A 25,493-nucleotide genomic window follows, 5' to 3' on the forward strand; every position below is an offset into this window, starting at 1 on the left:
CATAAAGGTATATGGCCAGAGGTTTTATGCAGGATTGCTATTAAATAAACTCCTCTCAGGTTCTTGTAAAAGATGGTATTTGAATTATGAGTAGACATATCCCATTTTCTACATTCTGCAAGCCACTGGCGATTTCTCACTGCCTAGACTGTGGCAAGAGAACCACCCCCTTTTGTATTTGTATTGAGTTTTCTCTCTACAGTAATTATGAGTTTGAGGATCATTAAAAGTCTGATTTTTATTTCTTATTTTTGGTAGAGAAGACTGCTTTTGAAGCTCCGTGGCTGATCAACAACATGTTTTAAAAGGCTTTTGATGTATACATGGCTCATTAAGTAAAGGTCAAAATTGGACAATGTCCTGTTAATTTCCTTTTGCTAGAAAAATCAATATCTGCATCAACATTCATTAAATTTGACAGAAGCTAAGAAAGTTAGATGTGAAATGTAAATCAATACTTATTCCTGGTAGGATTAACTTGCTGTACAGAGAATATAAAGCATCAATTCTTTATACACATTGTTCCACCCAATATTCCACTCTGGCTTTAGGGAGGCCACATTTTGCCTTTGTGGCCTTCAACCCTAATCTGGTTTTGGGTTTCTGTTAGCTGGAGCTAAATACTCTATCCTTGAAGAAGTTTTACCGTTTAAGTGTGATCATTCCTTTTTTATTAAGTTTGCAAGTTCACAGTGTGCAACGTAATCGACTAAATTTGAAAAGCTAAATCATGTCTTCAAACACGCACAATCTAAGCATTTTAAAGTTTTTAGAATCAAAGTGTAATTTGCAGATTAAAAACCTTCATTTTCCCCACCGTATAATAATTAACAGACCATTTGATATGCTATGAATCCTAGAAGAATTTGGAAAAGTTTATTCATACACAAATGCCTGAGAGTTTGGTTCATTGTTATCCTCAAGATTGTGTGCTGTATGATTATGTATTTTCGTGAACCTAGATCCTATTTTTTGTTGATACTCATGTTCATAATTATAACTGTGCTACTGAAAGATCCTGAGACACCTTTTGAAATGAAGAATATTACATGATGCGCACCATAGTTGCAGTTGATGCATTTTGATTTTTTAAATGAAAAATTAATACAAGACAGACATTTACCCCCACCCAAGCAATAGATAAGGATCTCTGGTTATGTCATATTTACCCAGAAGTCTGAATAAGAAATTATTTCTTTCTCCCTCCAAACAAATTTGGGTTTGTCAAAATTCTCACTGGGGAACAGATGCTGGAGACCACTGCACCCGGCCATGTCCTTCCTCTTCAGTGGTTTTCTGTTCATTCAGGGATTTCTCTGTAGTATCAGAACTGGGCTTGGTTTGCAAAAGGACAAAATCAAACCAGAGAGAATTGGACTCCATGGGCTGAATTGAAGGAAGTTATGTTAGAGGGATTATAACAGAAATGAAGGGGGAAACATTCAGACATGGGAAGTAGAGATGTTGACATTTTTCATGCAGAAGTTAAGAGTGAGTGATCATTTTGAAGAATAAATAGGGGCCAGGTGCAGTGGCTCACACGTAATCCCAGCACTTTCAGAGGTGAGGAATGAGACAGGTTTGGGCAAAAGAGTGAGACCCCATTTCTACAAAAAAATAAAAAGTCAGCTTGGTGTGGGTGCACATACCTGTGGTCCCAACTACTCTGGAGGCTGAGGTGAGAGGATTGCTTGAGTCCAGGAGTATGAGGTTGCAGTGAGCTGTGATCATGCCATTGTACTCCAGCTTGGGTGACAGAATAAGACCATGTCAAAAACATTTGACAACAACAAAAAAATACAGAATTTTATTATTTTCCCACTTTAAAAGCTTCAGTAACTTCCTAGGCAACTAAAGTGCCTGTTTCTTAACTTGGTCTCTAAAATCCCATGTGCTCTGCCACCATACCTCCTTCTCTGTATTTCTCTCCTATCACATCATGTCTCATCTGCTACCTGTTTAGTAGTGTTTTTTCGTTCCTAAAACATACCACAGGTCAAACATTTTGTCTTTTTTGTTTCACTATGTGAAAGACGATTCCCATAGACTGTCCTGTGGCCAACTCTGATCACTCAGGCCTTGGCTTGAGTTTCATCTCTTCAGAGACACCTTTCCTGATCATCCTCTAGAGAAAACAATCCTCCGACCTTGGACATGCCTTATGGCATTATGGTCAGTTTTTGTTATTACTGTTGTTGTTTTTGTTTGTTTGTTTTTACTATAAGTTCTGGGATACATATACAAAACGTGCAGGTTCGTTACATAGGTTTACACATGCCATGGTGGTTTGCTGCACCCATCAACCCATCATCTACATTAGGTATTTCTCCTAATGCTATACCTCCCCTTGCCCCCCACCCCCCGACAGGCCCTGGTGTGTGATCTTCCCCTCCCTGTGTCAATGTATTCTCATTGTTCAACTCCCACTTACGAGTGAGAACATGTGGTGGTTGGTTTTCTGTTCCTGTGTTAGTTTGCTGAGAATGATGGTTTCCAGCTTCATCCATGTCCCTGCAAAGGACGTGAACTCATTCTTTTTTTATGGCTGCATAGTATTCCATGATGTATGTGATAGCCACTTTTTCATAGCACTTGTCAATCAACTGAAATGATCTATTTAGTTTATTTTTTTTTGTATGCCTTCTCACTGGAATACAAACTTTATGGGTGAGGGATTTTGTAACTAGAGCAGTGTCTGGCATACTAAGCATTTAATACACACTTATTGAATGTATATGTATATGTTTTGAATGTATATGTTCATTAGTAAATGAATTAACAGGAATAAATTAGAACCCCTTGTTTAAATGGGCTCAAAAGGCAGACAATTCCAGTGAGCTCAAAAGGCAGACATTCAGGTGCAGGAGACCCAAACAGGGATCCAGTGAATTAATGTGCAGTAAAATTGAGTCCCACATTTATGTTGAACTCAAAGTCTGTTAATGGGGTCTTACCTATTTCCCTGTGTCAGACTTCTTGTCTTGGGAGAAAAACCTTTGGAAACCAGAGGCCATGCTTGTTTCCTAATTCCAACTTTGTGCCTCCAATTCTTCTTGGTTCTTCTAGCAAGCCCACCTGATTAAATTCTCTTTTGTGCTGCCCAGACATTGACAACTCACTCACAGGCCATCTGAGACCTCTGGATGTTAGCTCATATCCCAGTAACTCTGCCTACTCCTAGATGCTAATAACTATCCACTGGCAAAATCTGGCTCCCTCGGTATACCTTCTCCTATGACCTTAGTACAAGATCTGTCTAGTTTCCCTGTTACAGGTCAGCCTAGCTTTGTCCACATACTAATGCTACAGGACTTCCCAAGTTCCCCCTGGTAGGGTCAGAACTGGCCTGAGAAGTCTACTTAGAGGAATGTTGGATCATTGCCTCCGCCAATTCAAATTTTGAAGATGTAGATGAGAATGAGTATTTATCAATGAGACTGCTTAGCATACTTGAAAAGTTAACAGATCTATCATATTTGGATTGAAATTTCTGGAATTACCTGAGTATATAACTTTCACATATATAAAATCATAAGCAAACCTACTCACTGTAAAACTGAAAAATTTTGAGTTTCAGAGCCTTTTCTTACGTCAGACCCTCCCATGGCCTTGAGAAGAACACTAAAACTTTGTTAACATGGTCATATCTTCATAAAAATTTAAAAAGAGTATGATATTCCCTTTCTGATTTCCTTCTATCACATTTCCCCCAGGTTCACTGGTGTTGGAGTAGCTGTAGGCATTTTAGGGGGAATCTAGTTAAGAGGAAGTTAATGTGGGAATACATTTATGGTGGATTTATTGGGATATATTTATGTGGTTTGCAATCATTTTCATGTACGCTGAAATTATTGCTAGCCATGCTGATAAAGCCTCAGGTTTTCTCTCAGATTAGATCTTCTCATTAGTTATTTAATACTAATAGAAAGACTTCTCACGCTAAGGAAACAATGAGCATATCAAAGTAAGTCTTGTTTTAGAAAGGTGTCTGCTGCTAATGTGTATGGTTTTGCAGGTGACACAATTCACACTGCAATAGAATAGTGCCTTTATATTTTACTGTGGCTGTATGTCACATACATACACCCTTGGCTTTCCCTGGAAGTTCAGAGATAGATGCATGTGATACAGGGGTTCTAAAAATTTTTTTAATTAACATTTTCTGTAAAAAAAAAAAAAAAGATTTCCCATAGACCATTGTCTCATGTGAGCACTAAGAAAACAGCGTGTATTGATCTCATAATAAACTTCATATAATCATGTATGTTTATCAGAGAAAATTTGTCTCCTTCAAAAATCAAATTAGAACTACGAAGTATAAAAGGATAAGGTTTGCCTCCCCCTCTTGATCAAAATAGCACACTGAGTAGACTTGATTTGTGGTTTCATTATTGATGTTGGGCAAAAAAGATGACAAAAGAGTAAGTAATGTGCTGCCAGGTATGTCTTTGATTTGGGCTTGATTAGGGTAGTAGGAATACAGAGATTTTACAGCCAAATGGTGCTGTCTGGAAGCAGGCTGGGGAGTTGGTTCGGCTTTGAGTTGAACTATCTCTCCATCAGAACACTCACCCTCACAGCTGGTACTAATCGGGCCATCCTGCCTGGGCTTAGCAGATGGGGTGAAGAGGCAGACTGCACTTTCACTGGGGCCGATTTGCTCCAAGCCACAAGTAGAGGCTGGTGTCCTGCTGTTGACCCATGCTGTGCTCACCCTTTGGCTAATCAGGATATCTGTGTCTCTTGAGCTGTCAGCCTCACATCTTCCAAGATCATTATTTCATTAAAAACAGTCTACAGCAAAACATTGTGAGCTTTTCTGTCTGCTGCACTGCCTGGATGAAATGGCTTTAAGCCTTCAGCAAGACGCCAAAATCCTCAACTCGGTAAGAAAAAGGATCACTCAGAACTAAGTATTCGACAAAAAGAAAGTCTTTGCTTTTGAAGCTAAGACACCTTTAGCTTACAGTTGTGCAACATTTCAGGAAATCAGATTTTATATTTCGAAGCAATATAATGGCATTGAATCTTGGAAGAGAAGTTAAAGTAGCAAAGAAAATTTTTACCAAAGGATTGGTGGGAGAAAAGGAATTCCATCAATCGAAAAGAGTAGGAAACAAGGCATGCGAGTGTGAAGAGCCCTCGGAGAATGACAAGGAATTGACAGAGAATACAGAATGTTTTTATTACTCAAATACAGACGAAACTCAGAATGTTTTTATTACTCAAATACAGATGAAACTAAGGTGGATATGACAATAACTTTTTTGCCAACTCCAGTACATGTTTAACAGAAATATTTATATCTAGACCATTGTTAGAAGATACGACATCTTTTTAAATGAAAGAACACACTCTAAAGTAGTAAGTTGTTCTGCAGTTGAAATATAAACTGAATGCAGTCCACATTCCAGGCCCATTTTTATAATGGCTTTTATTTCATTTCCAAGAGAAAAGTAAGGCATATTTCTTTCCCAGCTCTAACTTCTCGCATGAGATCCTGTGGGATAAAAAATTCTGAAGATTAATGAGTTCTTAATGACCTAGTTACCTCTTAATTATTGAGACAACATGTGTTAATAATCATCAACCTTTCTCAATGAAAAAGTTTCAAACATGTGCCAAATAAATATGCATTTTATTCACTCTAACAAATAGTACCAGTATTAAATTAATAGTAACAATAAAATGGGGACACAACAACCATTTCATGCTTATATTAGGAGGCTGCAAGAAAAATGTCTTGCTACCTGTGTGGGAAATTAAGAATATCCAGGGAGAAAGCATAGATACTTCCCATCAGGTATATGATAGAATGCTGCGCTCCACAAGATGAGAAAATAATATGCACTTTTAAAATGGCAACACTTTTCATCCCACACAGGTTATTCAGTAACTAACAGTGACCCCTAAAATGAGTATGTTTTTGTCATTTCAAAAAGACAGCACATACCTTTTTGTGTTTCCAACCTCTTATTCTTTGCTTTAGGGCATTTGAAATTGGATACGGGGGTAAATTCTGATGTTCTTTCCATTATTGTAAAATGAATCACTGGAAAGCTTGAGGGGTTCTGCTAGCAATTGTTAATGAGGCTTTATTAACCTAGGACACCACCCTATGGAATAAAACCATAGTAAAATAGATGGACTCCTAAGATACACTTGTTTTATTAATAATGCAGCGGGGACGTATTCAAAGGCTCTGGGGAATGAAAACGGCCAGGTGAATGGGGTGTGTGTGACTTTTCCTTTTAGATCAGCAATTCACCTCTGGCTCAAGGCAGATATGGCCCCAATTATACATCACAGTTATGAAGTCAGTCCTTGTAGATTACTTAATGCTGGAACTGACAGTCTTTCTCTGTCATCTAATTAGTTAACCTTAATTCTGTGTCTAAATTCATGGACTTTTTAAATTAAAAAATGTAATTTCTACCTGACTTTTGGGACTTCAAGATTTGAAAAAAAAAAGAAACAAAATAAATATCCACTATAATATGGTCTAACCAGTTTTTGTGGTTTTCAATTTGAGGCATAGTTTTGTTTGTTATCTGTGCTTTGAAATTTAGTAAGGTCAGAGAAGGTCCAGGAAAAGAGAAATGAGCACTAAAGGGTGTTTGAGTACTGAGGTTAAGAAAGAAAACAAGATTCACATTAAGAGTGTGAAGAGAAATGCAAACACAACAGACAAAGGTAGGCACAACTGAGTGGAGACGTAAGGACACCCACACAATGTGCACATTTGCATTCTCTCTCAACGCTCCATGAATCTTCAAAGAAAAAATGTTAAGCTTGGTTGAAAGTTTTCAAGGAAAAGAGGCTCCCCTCAAACCAGCTAAAGTGAATACTACAACAATGACCGACAAAAAACTACCATTCTAGTTTTGGATCCTCTCAGACTGAATTTTCAATGTAGCTCCACATAGCTGGCGTTTCGTTCTGGGTTACCCTTTGAGGACTTGCTATACTGACTGTCTGCTTTGAAGAGGCAGAGAGAACCCATTAACTGGCAAATGCATACTTGTAAACAAACAGACATGGGAGTTTTGTATAACAATTTGCAGTTACTGCCATCTAGTAAGAATTTGAATTGGTGACTAATTTAGATACAGGGTTTTTTTTTTTTTAATGCATTTAAATATCATTTATCCTGAGAAGTACACATTACTGAAATGAACAGGAGACCCCATTGGGACTTAATTAGAGAAGGCTAAACTGGGAAGTGACAGTTTCCATGCTGTTTTGGAGCTCTGCTCTAGCCCTTGTTCTGAACTCCTGTGTAATACAATTAATATCCTGTATCTAGTTTTAATAGAGGCAGTAACTCTAGTAAGACACATTATTGCTTCTTGGCCCAAAGAGAAATGTTCATATATTTCTCTCCTCACTGTTATCTGTCAAGCCGACTGGCTTCGTCTGTACCCTGAGACATTACATATTCGGGAAAGCAGTTGTTTCCATATGTCTTGCGGGAAAGCTATCATTTTTCAGAAAGGCATGAGGTGCACAGAACATTTTTCGTTTTTGCTTTCCCTCTGCATATATCAGGTGGTAGCCATTAGAGCATTCCCAGTACATACCACTGATGCGAGAACTGGAGCTTCTATAACCTACAGTTTGTATTTATTTCATTGGGAGGCAGAGTTATAAAGCTGCTTCCTGACATACAGCAACAGCTGCTAAGCATCTGTACACCCATCTTACAAAAGAATTCAGTAGGAGCAAGAGAAATGTGGTTAAGAACGGCTACTAGGAAACTTAACTATCATCTGAAATTAAATTAATAACAAAATTCTCAGCATCGTACTTTTGATCTATTTACTAACATAGAGCATAATGAAGATACTACTTTTATTTTTAGCCAATATTTTTATTATAATTTGTTTCCTCCAGACTCCTCCTACATCTATTGTTCAAGGTTCAGCCTCAATATGCAGCTAATTTATGAAGCCCATTTAGACCACAGCAACCCTGATGCAAGATGCTAAGGAATTTCTTATTTTTTTCCCTACAGTAACTAAAGACTATTTATAATATCTGTGTTTCCTGTATACATTATTAATGCACATTTTAGAGCAGTTTTAAGTTTACAGAGAAATGGAGCAGAAAGAATGGAATCCTCATATTACCTTCATTATTAACACCTAATACGGTATATTTGTTAGAATTGATGAGCCAATACTGATAGGTTATTATTAACCAAAGTCCATAGTTTACGTTAGAGTTCACTCATTCTGTTGTACATTCTATGAGTTTTGCCAAATATGTAATGACATATATTCACCACCAAAAGCGTGGTGGCTCACGCCTGTAATCCCAGCACTTTGGGAGGCCAAGGCGAGTGGATAACCTGAGGTCAGGAGCTTGAGACCAGCCTGGCCAACGTGGTGAAACCCCGTCTCTACTAACAGTACAAAAACTTACAACCCAGGTGTGGCGGCGGGTGCCTGTAATCCCAACTAATTTGGAGGATGAGGCAGGAGAATTGCTTGAACCCGGGAGGCAAGGGTTGCAGTGAGCCGAGATCATGCCATTGCACTCCAGCCTGGGCGACAGAGCCAGACACTGTCTCAAGAAAAAAAAAAAAGTATCAGAATAGTTTCACTATACTAAAAATCCCTTATGCTTCACCTGTTGGATCCTCCCCACTTTTTCCAAACCCTTAGCAACCATTGATCTTTTCATTTTCTCCTTGGTTTTGGCTCTTTCACAGAGTGAAATAAAGTATGTCTTCATTTCAGATGCACTTATTTCACTTAGCAATATGCTTTCAATGTTCCTCTATGTTTTATCATGGCTCGATAGGTCATTTCCTTTTATTGTTGAATAACATATCATTGTATGGATGTACCACAGTTTATTTATCTACTAAAGAACGTTTTAGTTGCTAAAAAGTTTTGGCAATTATGAATAAATCTGTTATAGGCCGGGCGTGGTGGCTCACGCCTGTAATCCCAGCACTTTGGGAGGCCGAGGTGGGCGGATCACGAGGTCAGGAGATCGAGACCATCCTGGCTAACATGGTGAAACCCGTCTCTACTAAAAATACAAAAAAATTAGCTGGGCGTGGTGGTGGGTGCCTGTGGTCCCAGCTACTCGGGAGGCTGAGGCAGGAGAATGGCGTGAACCCGGGAGGTGGAGCCTGCAGTGAGCCGAGATCATGCCACTGCACTCCAGCCTGGAAGACAAGTGTGAGACTCCGTCTCAAAAAAAAAAAAATCTGTAATAAACATCCATATGCAGTTGTTGGTGTGGACATATGTTTTCAACTCCTTTGGATAAATAGTGAAGAGCCTGATTGCTGGACCTTATGGTTGGTGTAAGTTTAGTTTTGTAAGACCCTACCCAACTATCTTTCAAAGTGGCTGTACAGGGCACAGTAGCACATACTGTAGTCCTAGCTACTTAGGAGGCTAAGGCAGGAGGATCACTTGAGTCCAGAAGTTTGAGGCTATAATGTGCTATAATTGTGCTTGTGAGTAGCCACTGCACTCCAGCCTGAACAACATAGCAAGACCCTGTCTCTAAAAATTAAAAATAATTTAAAAAACAGTAAAAAATCCCCACAAAGTGGTTGTAGAATTCTGCATTCCCACCAGCAATGAATGAGAGTTCCTGTTGCTCGATATCATAGCCAACATTGGGTGTCATCGGTGTTCTAGATTTTGGCCATACTAATTGATGTGTAGAGATATCTTGTTATCTTAATTCACATTTTCCTGATGACATAAGATGTGCTGCATCTTTTCACATGGTTATTTGCCATCTGTATGTCTTCTTTGCTGAGGTTTCTGTTTTGGTCTTTGGCCCATTTTAAAAACCAGGTTGTTAATCCCAGTACAGTGGCTCACACCTGTAATCCCAGCACTCTGGGAGACTGAGGTGGGAAAATCACTTGAGTTCAGGAGTTTGAGACCAGCCTGGCCAACACGGTGAAACTCCACCTCTACTAAAAATACAAAAGTTAGCTGGACGTGGTGGTGCACACCTGTTGTCCCAGCTACTTGGGAGGCTGAGTCAGGAGAATCACTTGAATCCAGGAGGCGGATGTTGCAGTGAGCTGAGAAGGCACCACAGTGCTCTAGCCTAGGTGACAGAGCAAGGCTCTGTCACAAGAAGAAAACAAATAATAATCAGGTTGTTTATTTACTTACTGTTGGGTTTTGAGAGTTCTTTGTGTTTTATCACATGTGTCTTCTTCAAATATTTTCTCTCAGTCTGTGGCTTGTCTTGTCAATCACTTGACATTGTCTTTTGCAGAGCAGAAATTCTTGATTTTAATGAAGTCCAGTTTATAAATATTTATCTCATGCTATAATGTGGATGGGGTTTGTCCCCACCAAAACTAATGTTGAAATTTCATTGCCAATGTAATGGTATTGAGAGGTGGTGAGGCCTTTAAGAAATAATTATGTCAATAAAATGGATGAATGTCTTTCCTGCAAGACTGGATTGGTTCTCTTGAGACTGGATTAGTTTTCCCAAGAGCCAGTTGTTATAAAGCAAGGTTGCACTTTGTGTTTTACACCTTTGGCATGCCTGCTTTTCCTTGCAGTTCTCCACTGTATTAAGATGCAGCATGAAACCCTTACCAGAAGCTAAGAGTATTCCATTACAGCAACACAAAACAGACTAAGGCAACTTATTCATTACTGATATATAGGTAAGAGATTGACATTTGTATATTAATATTGCATCCTGATATTGTTGTAATTGTTTGTTAGTTCCAGGAAATTTTAAATCTGTTTCTTCCAATTTTCTGTAAAGGTAATCACGTCCTTTTTGAACAAAAATAGTTTCATTCTTCCTTCCCAATCTGTCCTCATTTATTTACTTTTCTTGCCCTATTTTGTTAGCAAGAGTTTCAAGTGCAATGTTTAAAAGAGTAATAAGAGCAGTTGTAATCCTTGTCATAGATCTTAGAGAGTAAGTTTCTAGTTTCCTTCCATTAAATACGATGTTATCTACATTTTTTTGTAGATAATGTGCATCAATTTTAGGAAGTTTCCCTCTATTCCACTGAGAGTTTTTTTCATAAATTGCTTTGGATTTTGTCAAATTTTTTCCTGCATCGATTGACATGATCATGTGGATTTTTTCCTTTTTAGCCTGTTGATATGATGGATTACATTAATTGATTTTTGAATGATGAACCAACCTTGCATACCTATGACAAATCCCACTGGGTCACCATGCATAATTCTTTTTATACATTGTTGGATTCCATTTGCTAATATTTTGTTGAGGATTTTTGTATCCACTTTCATGAAATATATTGGTTTATAGTTTTCTTTTCTTGTGATGACTTTGCCTAGTTTTGACACTAGGGTAATGCTGTCCTCATAGAATGAGTTTGGTTGTATTCCCTCTGCTTCTACCATCTGGAAGAGACTGTGGAGAATCATATAATTTATTCTTCAATTGTTTGATACAATTAATCAGTAACCCATTGGCCTGGAACTTTCTGCTTTGGAAGATTAATTGTTGATTCAATTTATTTACTAGCTATAGGCCTATTTAGACAATATTGAAATTATCTTGTGAATTTTGGCTGATTGCATCTTTCAAGAAATTGGCCCATTTCATCTACGTTATCAACTTTGTTGTTTATAATACTCTTTGATTATTATTTTAATGTCCATGGGATATGTAGTGATGTCCTATTTTGCATTTCTGATACTAATAACTTGGGTCCTCTCTGGTTTTCCTTAGTTAGCCAGACTAGAGTTGTATTCGTTGTATTGAATTTTTCTAAGAAATAGCTTTTGATTCCATTTGTTTTTCTTATTGATTTCTAAATTTTAATTTTAATAATTTCTGCTCCATTTCTTTTCTTTTGCTTACTAGGATTTAATTTGCTTTTATTTTTCTAGTTCCTTAAGATAGAAATGTACATTATTGATACCTGATCTTTCTTCTTTTCAAGCATATTCATTTAATATTCTAAATTTTCCTTTTACCACATCCCCTAAACATCAATAAGTTATATTTTCATTTTCATTTACTTTATATTTTACATTTTCTCTTGAAGTTTCTTCTTTGGTCCATGTATTATTTATGAGAGTGTTGTCTAATCTCTAGGTATTTTGGGAATTCCAGTTACCTGTATGTTATTGATTTTTAGTTCATTTTCATTGTGGTCTGAGAGCAGATATTGTTTGAATATTATTTTTTAAAAATTTGTTCAGGTGTTCTTTTATGACCCAGGATGTTGTCTCCCAGGAGTGTAGTCCATAAGAGCTTGAAAATAATGTGTGTGTGTGTTTCTGCTGTTATTGGATGATATAGTCTATAGATATAAATTAAATCCAGTTGATTAATAATGTTCAATTATGTCTTTAATGATTTTCTCTGCTGTTCTCCTTGAAGTTTATAAGTTTTTGCTTATTTAGTTTGATGCTCTATTGTTAGGTGCATCCATGTTAAGGATTGTTATGTCTTCTGACATAACAGAAGACATAACAATCTTTTGTGTAATGCCATTGTGTAATGCCATTATCATTTATCATTATGTAATGCCATTGTTAATCCCTAATAACATTTCTCATTTTAAAGTCTGCTCTGTATTAAATTAACATAACTACTCCTGCTTTTTTTTGATTGGTATTAGCATAGTGCATTTTTTCATTAATTTACTTTTAATCTATATGTGCCTTTATATTTAAAGTGGTTGTAGACAACATAGGCTTCAGTCTTATTTTTTGATCCACTCTGACAATCTCTGTCTTTTAAGCCATCATTTTGACCATTGATGTTCAAAATGATTATTGATATAACTGGATAAATATCTACCACTTTTTCTATTTGTTGCCTTTGTTCTTGGTTCCTATTATTGTGTTCCACTCTTTTCTGCCTTTTGAGATTTTGAGCATTTTATATAATTGTGTTTTATCTCCTTTCTTAGCATGTCAGTTTCATTTTTTTTTACTCTATTTAGTGTTTGCTCTATAGTTTGCAATACACATTTACAATGAATCCAAGTCTACACTCAAATAGTGTTATACCTCTGTACATGTAGTGCAAATACTCTATCATAACTAAACATTTCTACTTCCTATGTCCTATCCCTTATGTTATTGCTGTCATTCTTTTCACTTATATAGAAGCATGTATATTTATGTGTGTATAAACATATATAATCACATATTATGTTGACATTATCATTTAGAACAAACTAATATACTTTAGCTCAATTAAGAATCAAAATTTAAGTTTTTGTTTTCTTCATTTATTCCTCCTCTTCTCTTTTCCTTTATGTATATTGTAGTTGCTGATCTACATTATTTTATTTTTCTTTAGCAAACTTTAAAAAATATTCCTTGCAAGGCAAGTCTACTGGGAGCAAATTTTCCCAATTTTTGTTTATTAAGGGTAATTTCACAGAGTACAGAATTTTGTGTTGGTAGTTTTTTTTTCTCTCAACGTTAAATATTTTAGTCTACTCTCTTCTTGCTTGCATGATTTATTTGGATAATTGAATGTAATTCTTATTTTTTATAGGCAAGATATTTTTCCTCCCAGCTTATTTTAAGCTATTTTATCTTTGATTTGCTATAGTTTGAAAATAATGCACCTGTGTGTAGTAGTTTTTGTTCATTTTTTGTTTTTGTTTTTGTATGTATCCTACTTGGTGTTTTCTGAGCTTCCTGGATTCACGGTTTGGTGTCTGGCATTAACTTGGGAAAATTAACTTTTGCCCATTTTTAAATAAGTTTTTTAAAAATTGTTCAGTTTTGAGAGGTCTATGTGTGGTATGCATGTCTGTCCTTAATAGATTTATGTTTTACAAAGATTTTCTTTCAGTCTGTGGCTTGTCTTTTTATTCTCTTAATGATCACTTTTCATTTAATTTATATAAGCAACACTACTTACTCTAAACCTTTCACTAGCCTTGGTGAACTGCTGGTCCAAGCAGCATGAAAAATATGAGCAGACTTGGACCCAACTAGCAGCTTGAAAACAAGCCAAGTCAAGTTAAAATTAAACTCTGACCTAGAGATACACACAAAAGATGTATGCCACAGATTTTTTTTGTTGTATTTTATGCATCAGTAGCTATCAAAGACATGATAGTAAACTACTTACGGTGATAGTAAATGGATTAGAAAAGGGACAGGGGTCAAATCTTGAAATTGCCAACATTTAAAGGTTGGGTTGTGGAGGATCAAGGAGTGGTCAGAGAAGAAAGAGAAAAATCAAGAGCCCACAATGCCATAAAAGCCAAAGAAGTAGAATTTAGTCAACTGGACAAACTTTAGCTGTAAGTTCAACAAACATAATTTGGCAACATAAACATTTTTGGTTATATCAGCAAGAGCCATTTCCATGGTGAGAGAGGTGATTATATTGGTATAAACTGGAAGGTCAGTTTAAAATAGAAGTGTCTAGTACAGTACAGCTAACTACTACTTCTTCTTCTTCTTCTTCCTCTTCCTCTTCCTCTTCCTCCTCCTCCTCCTCTTCCTCCTCCTCTTCCTCCTCCTCTTCTTCCTCCTCTTCCTCCTCCTCTTCTTCCTCTTCTTCCTCTACTTCCTCTTCTTCCTCTGCTTGGCTTTTGGTGAGAGCCTCAGGCTGCTTCCACTCATGGTAGAAGATGAAGGGGAGGCCGGGCGCGGTGGCTCAAGCCTGTAATCCCAGCACTTTGGGAGGCCGAGACGGGCGGATCACGAGGTCAGGAGATCGAGACCATCCTGGCTAATATGGTGAAACCCCGTCTCTACTAAAAATACAAAAAACTAGCCGGGCGAGGTGGTGGGCGCCTGTAGTCCCAGCTACTCCGGAGGCTGAGGCAGGAGAATGGCGTAAACCCGGGAGGCGGAGCTTGCAGTGAACTGAGATCCGGCCACTGCACTCCAGCCTGGGCGACAAAGCGAGACTCCGTCTCAAAAAAAAAAAAAAAAAAAAAAAAAAAAAGAAGATGAAGGGGAGCCTGCATTTGCAGGGATCACATGGTGAGAGAGGAAGCAAGAGAAAGAGGGAACAGGTGCTAGGCTCTTTATAAGAACTAGATCTCTTGGGAACTAATAGAGAACTGACTCACTCCCAGAGGAATCATGAGAGCATTAATCTATTCATGAAGTACTCACCCCATGACCCAAACACCTCTTGCTAGTCCCTACTTCCCAACACCACTGCAATGGGGATGACATTTCAACATGCGATTTGGTGGGGACAAGCCATAGCAGAGGGCCTTATTCTTCTTCTCCTCCTCTTCCTCCTCCTTCTCTTCCTTCTCCTCCTCCCCCTTTCTTCTTCTTTTTTTCTTTTTCTTTTTGGACTGAGTCTTGCTCTGTCACCCAGGCTGGATTGGAGTGGTGTGATCTTGGCTCACTGCACCTCACCTTCTGGGTTCAAGCAATTGTCCTGTCTCAGCCTCCTGAGTAGCTGGGATTACTGGGATTAAATCACCAATGGCCTGTGATTTAATCAATCTGGCTCACCACTGTGCCTAGCACAGGTTGTAGTTTTAGTAGAGACAGGGTTTCATCATGTTGGCCAGGCTGGTCTTGAACTCCTGATCTCATGATCCACCTGCCTCAGCCTCCCAAAGTGCTGGGATTTCACGTGTGAACCACCACACCTGGCACAACTAGTACTTCCAAAGCAAGTTTATACCTGAAGAGTTGATATCCAAAAGAGGAAGAAAGAGAAAGTGAAGTGATGGAGAGAGAGAGAGGGAGAGAGAGAGAGAGAGAGAGAGAGAGAGAGAGAGAGAGAGAGTGTGTGTGTGTGTATGTGAACTTAGAGAGGATATCATGTTCATTTGCTGATTAAAAAGTTCTAGCGGAGCGGGAGAGAGAGAGCGGGGGGGAAGAAGACAAAATAACAGGAAAGAAAATACATAATTACTAGCACATATCAAATTTAGGAAAATTTTGAAGGAGATGAGTTATGGGCCACAGGCTGAAAGATTGGCATTTTATAGCTGAAGGAACAGCTTTATATAACATGTGGGAAAGAGGTTTCATGACAAGAAATTGAGAAAATTCCAGTCTACCACCTTTTTTCTGATTATTACTGTATAAACTTGACATCATCTTCTAAGTAAAAATGAACTGTTTTTACTCACAATACTTCTGACATTAAATGCATGGTGACTTTTCTAACATTTCTCCAATACTCTGACATCAGCTAGGTGTGTTATAATTCAGTTCAATTCTGGCACTATCTACCTGGAGTCAGTATCAGATCTCATAAATTAAGGGCTCAGTCCTATAAGACTGCCCTTATTTCAAATGCCAGTCATAAATTCAGGGTTATCACCAGTATTTCTGACTAATGGGCTTTAAATTCAGGGAGTTCACACAACCCCTGCTTATGTTTAATAATTTAAGAATTTACTATGTTGACTCACAGAACTGAGGAAAATGCTTTACTTATTACTGGTTTATTATAAGAATACAACTCAGGAACAGTCAAATGGAAGAGCTCCACAGCTATGGGAGTGGAGATTACACAGCGCTTCCATGCCCTCTGCTATGGCTTGTCCCCACCAAATCGCATGTTGAAATGTCATCCCCATTGCAGTGGTGTTGGGAAGTAGGGACTAGCAAGAGGTGTTTGGGTCATGGGGTGAGTACTTCATGAATAGATTAATGCTCTCATGATTCCTCTGGGAGTGAGTCAGTTCTCTATTAGTTCCCAAGAGATCTAGTTCTTATAAAGAGCCTAGCACCTGTTCCCTCTTTCTCTTGCTTCCTCTCTCACCATGTGATCCCTGCAAATGCAGGCTCCCCTTCATCTTCTACCATGAGTGGAAGCAGCCTGAGGCTCTCACCAAAAGCCAAGCACATGCTGATGCTATGCTTCTTGCACAGTCCACAGAACCATGAGCCAAATAAACCCATTTTCTTCATATATTACCCAACCCCATATCCTTCTTTACAGCAACTCTGCATAGATTCTTTCTAGCACCTTGGTGTGTTCATTAACCTAGAAGCTCTCAGAAGCCTGTCATTTAGGGCATTTTATGGAGATTCTATTGCATAGGCCAGATTGATTAAATCACAGGCCATTGGTGATTAAGGCCATCTCCAGCCCCTCTCCCCACTATGAAGGTCAGTTGGGGGACTGAAAGTTACCACCTTCTAATAATGCTTTGGTCTTTCTGGTAACCAGCCCCCATTCTGAAACTATCCCAGGGCCCCCACCTACTAGTCATCTCATTAGCAAACAAAAGACACTTATCACTTTGGAGATTCTAAGAGTTTTAGAAGCTGTGTTCTGGGAAAAAGAACAATAACCATTGAACTTATGATATCACAGTAAGAAAGTAGGGAATTCAGATGCTGTCTTTATTGCAGGATCTTGCTTGTTGCTTTTATGCCATAGTAGATGCTATGCTGTGTTGCCTAGATCCATTCTTCAAGTATGAGTGGGAAGAGAATGGCCTTTCACTTTACACTGTATAAGAGGACTAACCCTGCTTGTAATGAATAAGGAAAACCCATTTGTTTGAGAGCTTCCACTGAAAGTTTGAAAGTTTTTGTTCTATTTTGTTTGTTTTTAAATCAAAGAATGGTCATATGTGAGTTAAGTACATCTTTACATGAGTGAAAATATCTGCATTAAATCATTAAATCAAAGTTGGATCCTTTTATTTTTCTCTCCACTCCTCCATCTTCTGTTATCAGTTATTTTACATTGCAAGTAAGCACATACTCAACATTAAGTTGAAAACTTGGCTCTTCTCCCCTTTTCATTATGAAGTACTCATTCCAAATTTCAAAGTTCAAACTCACAGAATAGACATATGAAGCTTCCATAGGTTTGCAAAGGAAGGGTAAAAGGTAATAGAAGAGGAAGAGAGATTTTTATGATTAATACTCTGGATCATCCATGCAGTATAAGTTTTAACCTTGAACTTCTTCCAGAATTTTCTTTTCATGGGCTTTATGGCCAACTCCCTCCAGATAGACACATTTCTTTCTACAAATATCCTTTAAAATTTGATACTTAGGCCATATGCTATACTGTTTCACTGATTTTCAGGCAGAACACTCCTCAATCTACATTTATAGTCATGTACCATATAATGACATTTTGGTCAATGATGGACCACATATACCACAGTAGTCTCATAAAATTATAAGGGAGCCAAAAAATTCTTATCACCTAGTGACATTGCAATGTTGCAGTATGACACATTACATTTTCTATATAGAGATAGGTTTAGATACATAAATACTTACTAGTAAATTAAAATTGCTTCCTGTGTTCAATATAGTAACATGTTATACAGGTTTGTAACCTAGGAACAATAGGCTATCCCATACAGCCCAGGTGTGTAGCAGGCTATATCATCTATGTTTGTGTAAATAAACTTTATGATGTTTGCACAACAACAAAATTGCTAATGATACATTTCTCAGAATGTATTCCTGTTGTTAAGTGATACAGGACTGCAATTATGTGGAACACTGGTCTTGCTAAAGGCTCCCAGCTCTACTAGAACCCCCTGGAATTTACTACCTCTCCCAGATCAGAAGCATGGATGTTAACTAGGACTGCAAGATACCAAGTAGTTAGAATATATAAAGATGTGTTCAGAACCATTATTTGCCGGTGATTTATGACATTCTGATTCCAATTATTTTGGAAGATTCTTACTATAGAAGAATATATACCCTGCTTTGGCAAGTTACTGATAACTTTATTCATTAGAAAGGTAAAGGTCAAGGCAGCTCTGCCTGAGTGGTTGGATAATAAGGATCTCATTACACAGTTTGGGCATAAAAGTTATGTTGGGCTATAGTCATCAGTCAGAGGCACAGTTATCACAGATTAACTGGATGTCTTTATTGCAGAATCTCACTTGTTGCTTTTATGCCAAAGTAGATGCTTTGCTGCACTGCCTAAATTCACTCCTTGGGCACTCATTTCCCCGGTGGCTGAAGAATGGTACAGATGACTCTGAGCCCAGGAATTGCCCTAAAGAGAGCAGTTTTGCCTCATATTATACCCTCATGACGTAGGCCACATTTAACCACTGGACAATGTGGGTATCTAATTCTGATCCCCTTTGCCCTATTAAGGACCCCTCTGTCGGACTATCCCAGCCTCTGAGCTTTCTGTGAGATTATCTGGGACCTCTCGTGCAACTGTACCTGAGTGCCACTCCTCCCTCTGTGAAATCCTGTTCCCCTCCCTCTGTTAACAGGTGTTTCTGAGAGCATGTCCCAATAAACCATCTGAATGCAAATCTCCATCTCAGCATTTGTTTCCCAGGAAATCCACAGAACATACTTAGTGTCAGGACTAGTCATAGGGAATAGGCTTTCAAAAAGATTGTGGACCTGGATCATCTGCCAGTCTGCTAACAAGGACCACACTATTCCCACTAGATAAACCAATGATAACCCCTGGAAGGTTGTGATGTATTAGATACACTTTCCCCAGTGGTGAATTGGGATGGGATATCAGTGGAAGACATGCATGGGCATGTGAAATATCCTGGGCATTTGAGAGGTTCCAGGGATGCAGAATTATAAGATCAGATGATTGTTACTGAGGGCTATCAATGCATTGAAGTTGGGATGAGGGAGATTAACCAATTTAAAGCAGAGTGAAAGCCAGAGGATATCTTGGCATTATATAAAGAGACTCTCATCTTTTGTAGCCAGAGGGCAGGAAAAGCTAAAGATTAGATCCAGGACACAATCCTGAGGGTAACTATGCTCTAGAGAATGTTGCATTTTAATTCCCAAGAAGCCAGCCATGTCAAGAGGAGGTTGTTGACTAGGAAGAATTGGTGACCTGAGACTTGGGATGGGAATATATGTTTCAATGCACTCAAAATTCTTGCGTCTCTAGGCACTTACTCCTCTGGGCCTGCAGAAGTGACCCACTATATTTTTAAAAACTAATGCCCTTTTCTCTTTGCTTGAAGATGATGCAGAGGCTTTTACCTTTAAGGACAAACTGTATCCTCCTGCCCCCTCAGGATCTACTTCCATGGCTCCTCTCGGTCACCAGACTATTAACTTAGTTTACATCAAACACTACTTGACTGAGGAAGTACTGATCTGCTGAGAGGCCATACTCTGAAGAAACTTCCAGATGGAGCTAGCATATATCAGCAGGAGACAGGAGAATGTATGTGGAATTGTGTTCTGAGAAAACTTGATCAAAGTGAACAGATTCCTTGAGACAGGATTAACATCCATGCAGGGGTCCCAGGAGACAATGTTAACATGATACTAGAATGGCTTTTAAAATTATTATTATACTTTAAATTCTAGGGTATAATATGTGCCCAATGTGCAGGTTTGTTACATATGTATACATGTGCCATGTTGGTGTGCTGCACCCATTAATCATCATTTACATTAGGTATATCTCCTAATGGTACCCCTCCCTCGTCTCCCCACCCCACAACAGGCCCCGGTGTGTGATGTTCCCCACCCTGTATCCAAGTGTTCTCATTGTTCAATTCCCACCTATGAGTGAGAATATGCGGTGTTTGGTTTTCTGTCCTTGCGATAGTTTGCTCAGAATGATGGTTTCCAGCTTCATCCATGTCTCTACAAAGGTCATGAACTCACCCTTTTCTATGACTGCATAGTGTTCCATGGTGTATATGTGCCACATTTTCTTAATCCAGTCTATCATTGATGGACATTTGGGTCAGTTCCAAGTCTTTGCTATTGTGAATAGTGCCGCAATAAACATAAGTGTGCATGTGTCTTTTTAGCAGCTTAGAGAAAGTAACGGCCTATAAGGAATAAAATAAAAATTCCAGTACTGGTGTGGCAGAAGGTAGAATAGTTCAGAGGGCACACAGAAGTGGACATTCCTGAGTGCATGTGCTACATGAGACCAGTATACTCCATTTGGTAAAGTGAGAAGGAATGAACTGCTAAGAGAAGCATCTGCATTATTGAGAAGCCTGGTGGTGGCTGTCGATATGACTGATAGAATAGGTGGTGTTAAAAAAAGTGGGTTCAGTTGAGAGTAATGCAGATGGTAGGATCCTGAAATAAGAGGCAGGTCACTGTGCTTAACTATGATACATGAGTGGCTACAATTATTGTAATGGGTAGAGGGGTGTAGCAGCAGCCATGGGGACATGACCTGAAGAAAGCTATGGAGATATTAAGAAAGCTATGGAGAAAATGTGGCACATATACACCATGAAATACTATCAGCCATAAAAAAGGATGAGTTCATGTCCTTTGCAGGGACATGGATGAAGCTGGAAACCATCATTCTCAGCAAACTAACACAAGATCAGAAAACCACACACCACATGTTCTCACTCATAGGTGGGAGCTGAACAAAGAGAACACATGGACATGGGGACAGGAACATCACACACTGGGGCTTGTTAGGGGGTAGGGGAATAGGGAAGGGATAACATTAGGAGAAATACCTAATGTAGATGACGGGTTGATGGGTGCAGCAAACCACCATGGTGAATGTGTACCTATGTATACCTGCACATTCTGCACATGTATCCCAAAACTTAAAATATGATAAATATTTATAAAAAGCTATGGAGATAGTTAGTAGGGCATAATCTTCCTGAGGGCAAAATAGGTGGTGAATCAATATTGATATATACAATAACAAAAAAAAAAAAAAAAGGATGGATGTTCAGAAAACTGAGGGCAGCCACTTCAATAAAAAGCCAAAATCCCTTGCCCAGTTTCTGTAATTTAGACAAGTTTTAAGTCCAGAGCTTATTGTCTACAAGAGAGATCAGGTGACCAAAGAGGAGGAACCCTACAAAATCTCAGCTGGTAAATACAGTGCCAGTTTCTCCAGATCTTCCCCGAAGGTACCTATGGCCATATACTCAGGTAACTGTGTGTACTGGGGAAAGGGAAATACCCAAAGACTTTGAGAAATGGTGGACAATAAGGGTTAGGGAATAAGTGGAGTCTTGGGCCACGTTCAGGTCATAGGGGGTTAATTGGGTCCACAGATACATCCAGTGTTAGTTTTCCCAGTTTCTAAATTTATAATAGGCATGAAAATATTTGGAAATTGGTAAGACTATCGCCTTGATTTCTTGGACAATGGGACAAGAGCCACTCCACTGGGGAAGGCCAGACTGAAGCCTCTGAAACTGACCCCTTTGCCCAACAAAGTCAAGATAGTAAATAAAAAGCCATATGACATAATGAGAGAACTGGCAGAGACCTTTACAAACCTTAGTGACCTAAAAGATTCAGAAGTTATTTTCATCATATCCACATTTAATTAACCAATCGGGCCCTTTAAAAAAATCCAATCTGGGAAGATGATAGTAGACTCAAGCAATTTGTCTATTTGTAGCTGACCAGATGTGGTATATTTACTAGGTGACTATGCATCTGTCACCACCAAGAAGAAAAGACAATACATGGTATGCCTCTTCAAGTTTTGGGGGCAGCATATATCACACTTGGGTTACTTCGCCAACTAATTTACCAAGCAGCACAGCAGTCCCTCAACTTGGGTGAAGTCTGAAGCAAGAAAGGGTTCTACATCTTGTCCAAACTATTATATAGGCAGCTTTCCCATATCCCATGGTCTTAGAGACAGCTATGCTGAGGAAGTAGGGCAGAAACACATGTGGAGTTTTCTGGGAAACTCATTTAGGAAACCACAATGTGGACCTCTAGATCACCAAATCAAAAAATCAGGCCCAATGCAGTTCATCATAACATGGAGGGGATGCATCTAAGATCAGGTGTGAACAGGCAAAGAGGATGCAAGTCAGCTGCACCAGCAGATAACTCAGACTCCAGTGCCATCCGCCAATATTGCATGGCACCTTTCCCTTGGCTGACACCTGTCAGCCCCATGAAGGGTTCCTGATCACCAGCTGCCTGGGGAGAAAAAAGGCCATGCTAGAGTCCCAGATGGGTTTACCTAGTATGTGGGTTCAAGCCGAAAACAATAGACTGCTTCTGCACTATAGCTCGACTCATAAGTGGCCATGAAGGACAATGGTGAAATGAAAAGCTTTGTACAGTGTATGTGGTCACCACATTGTGTGTAAAGAGGAGTGGTCTGAGGAAAGTACATACTCAGATTTATACACAGTGGTAAATGGTTTGGTCAGTAGGTCTGGAGCCTCAAAATAGAAAGACTGGGGACAAGGAAGTCTGAAAAAGAGGTGTATGCATGGACCGATATAAGAAGGGAAAGATGTTTAAAAATCATTGTATCACATAAGATCCGCCAGAGATCATCTGGTATGGAAGAGCCACTAGACCAGAAGTAGAAACAAGGACCCAGCCAGTTAACATTAGCCAGGATTTCTCATTGGCTACCCACACACCGGTGCTTGAGTGCATGATCAGTGTACTTCAGGGTAATAGGGATGAAGGCTGTGCATGGGTCTGGTGCCACTGGTTTCCACTCATTAAGGCTGATCTAGTTAGTCCTATTGCCAAATGTCTCACAGTTCAGTAACGGAGCCCCTAATATGGCACCATCCATCGAGGAAACTAGCCACTTAGTGGCAAGCTGATTATATTAGACCCATGGTGGAAGGGAGAGTGTTTCATCTTGAGTGGAACTGGGATATACTCTAAATTGGGCCTCTGTCAGTATCATTCTTTAAAGGCTTATCAAGTGTTTCTTCCACACACATGGGATAACATTGCATTTAACATAACATAACATAACATTGCATTGAACCAAGGAACACACTTTACAGAAAAGTTGGTGGAGCAATGGGTACAGTACCATGGGACCCACAGGTTCTCTTACAGACCATACCATTAGAAGCCTGGTAGGGTGAATTATAGCCATGTGAGTACACAATTAAGATGAGATGATGCCCTGCAAGTTACCGTGATAGGGCATGAGATGGTGAGATGGTACTGTATCCCAGGAACCAAGAGTTGGAATTAGGAGCGGCCCTGCTTGCCATCAGTGTTGGTGATATACTTGGATAATTTGCACTTCCCATCCATGTCCCTGCAATTATGCTCTGAGGGGAAGCTCCACCCTGGCAGGAATACTTGACCCAGATCATCAGGAAGAGAGAGACCTACTGCTGCACAATGAGGGCAGAAAGGAAGTTTACAGGAGCAACTTGTTGGTAGGAGCACCTCAGGGTACTCCCCTGATCAATTCTGAAGGCAAGTGTGCAGTGCAGCATGCACACTGAGGAGGGGACATAGTGATGAGAATCTCAGACCTTCCAGTGACAAGGTAAGTCACATTCGATCAGCAGAACTGTTGGTTAAGGGTGAGGGGGAATCTGGAATAGACAGTAGAGGACAGAGATAATGTGTACCAGTTATGGCCCTGAGATCAGCTGTAGCAGCAGCAGAAATTCTATTTCATTCTAATAGACTTCCTGTTAAAAACCTCCAGGAAAGTTTGGGTGTGGTGGCTCACACCTGTAATCCCAGCACTTTGAGAAGTGGAGACGGGCAGATCACGAGGTCAGGAGATCAAGACCATCCCGGCTAACAGGGTGAAACCCCGTCTCTACTAAAAATACAAAAAAAATTAGCCAGGCATGGTGGCATGCACTTGTAGTCCCACCTACTCAGGAGGCTGAGGCAGGAGAATCGCTTGAATCCAGGAGACAGAGGTTTCAGTGAGCCGAGATCATGAGATCGCACCACTGCACTCCAGCCTTATAACAGAGGGAGACTCCATCTAAAAAAAAAAAAAAAAAAAAAAAAAAAAAAAAAAAAAAACGCCTCCAGGAAAATGAACTAAGATGAATCCTGGAGGAGCAATTCCAAGAAGCGTTGAACTTTCATACAAATGGATGCAAATGACATAAGGGAGGACTAGTGAATGTTGCTGTCGGTCACTCAGCTGCTCTTTCATAACCAAGGCACTCAGTTCTCTAGCTACTGGGAGCATTGCCTGCTGATGGTTCATATCAGAGTCCCTCTCAGGAATTGTCTTAGGTCCAGAGAGAGCTGCCTTATCCTTCCCCTACAAACACATTGTATCCAAGGACTGCTCAGCGCAGGTGTTCAACATCCCAACCCCCTCAACTCAGGACATCTCTTTTTTTTTTTTTTTTTTTTTTTTTTTTTTTTTTTTATTTATTATTATTATACTTTAAGTTGTAGGGTACATGTGCATAACGTGCAGGTTTGTTACATATGTATACTTGTGCCTTGTTGGTGTGCTGCACCCATCAACTCGTCATTTACATCAGGTATAACTCCCAATGCAATCCCTCCCCCCTCCCCCCTCCCCCCTCCCCATGATAGGCCCCGGTGTGAGATGTTCCCCTTCCTGAGTCCGAGTGATCTCATTGTTCAGTTCCCACCTATGAGTGAGAACATGCGGTGTTTGGTTTTCTGTTCTTGTGATAGTTTGCTAAGAATGATGGATTCCAGCTGCATCCAAGTCCATACAAAGGACTCAAACTCATCCTTTTTTATGGCTGCATAGTATTCCATGGTGTATATGTGCCACATTTTCTTAATCCAATCTGTCACTGATGGGCATTTGGGTTGATTCCAAGTCTTTGCTATTGTGAATAGTGCTGCAATAAACATACGTGTGCATGTGTCTTTAGAGCA

Source organism: Macaca mulatta, chromosome 4, assembly GCF_049350105.2.
Source record: "Macaca mulatta isolate MMU2019108-1 chromosome 4, T2T-MMU8v2.0, whole genome shotgun sequence".
NCBI classification, from domain to species: domain Eukaryota; kingdom Metazoa; phylum Chordata; class Mammalia; order Primates; family Cercopithecidae; genus Macaca; species Macaca mulatta.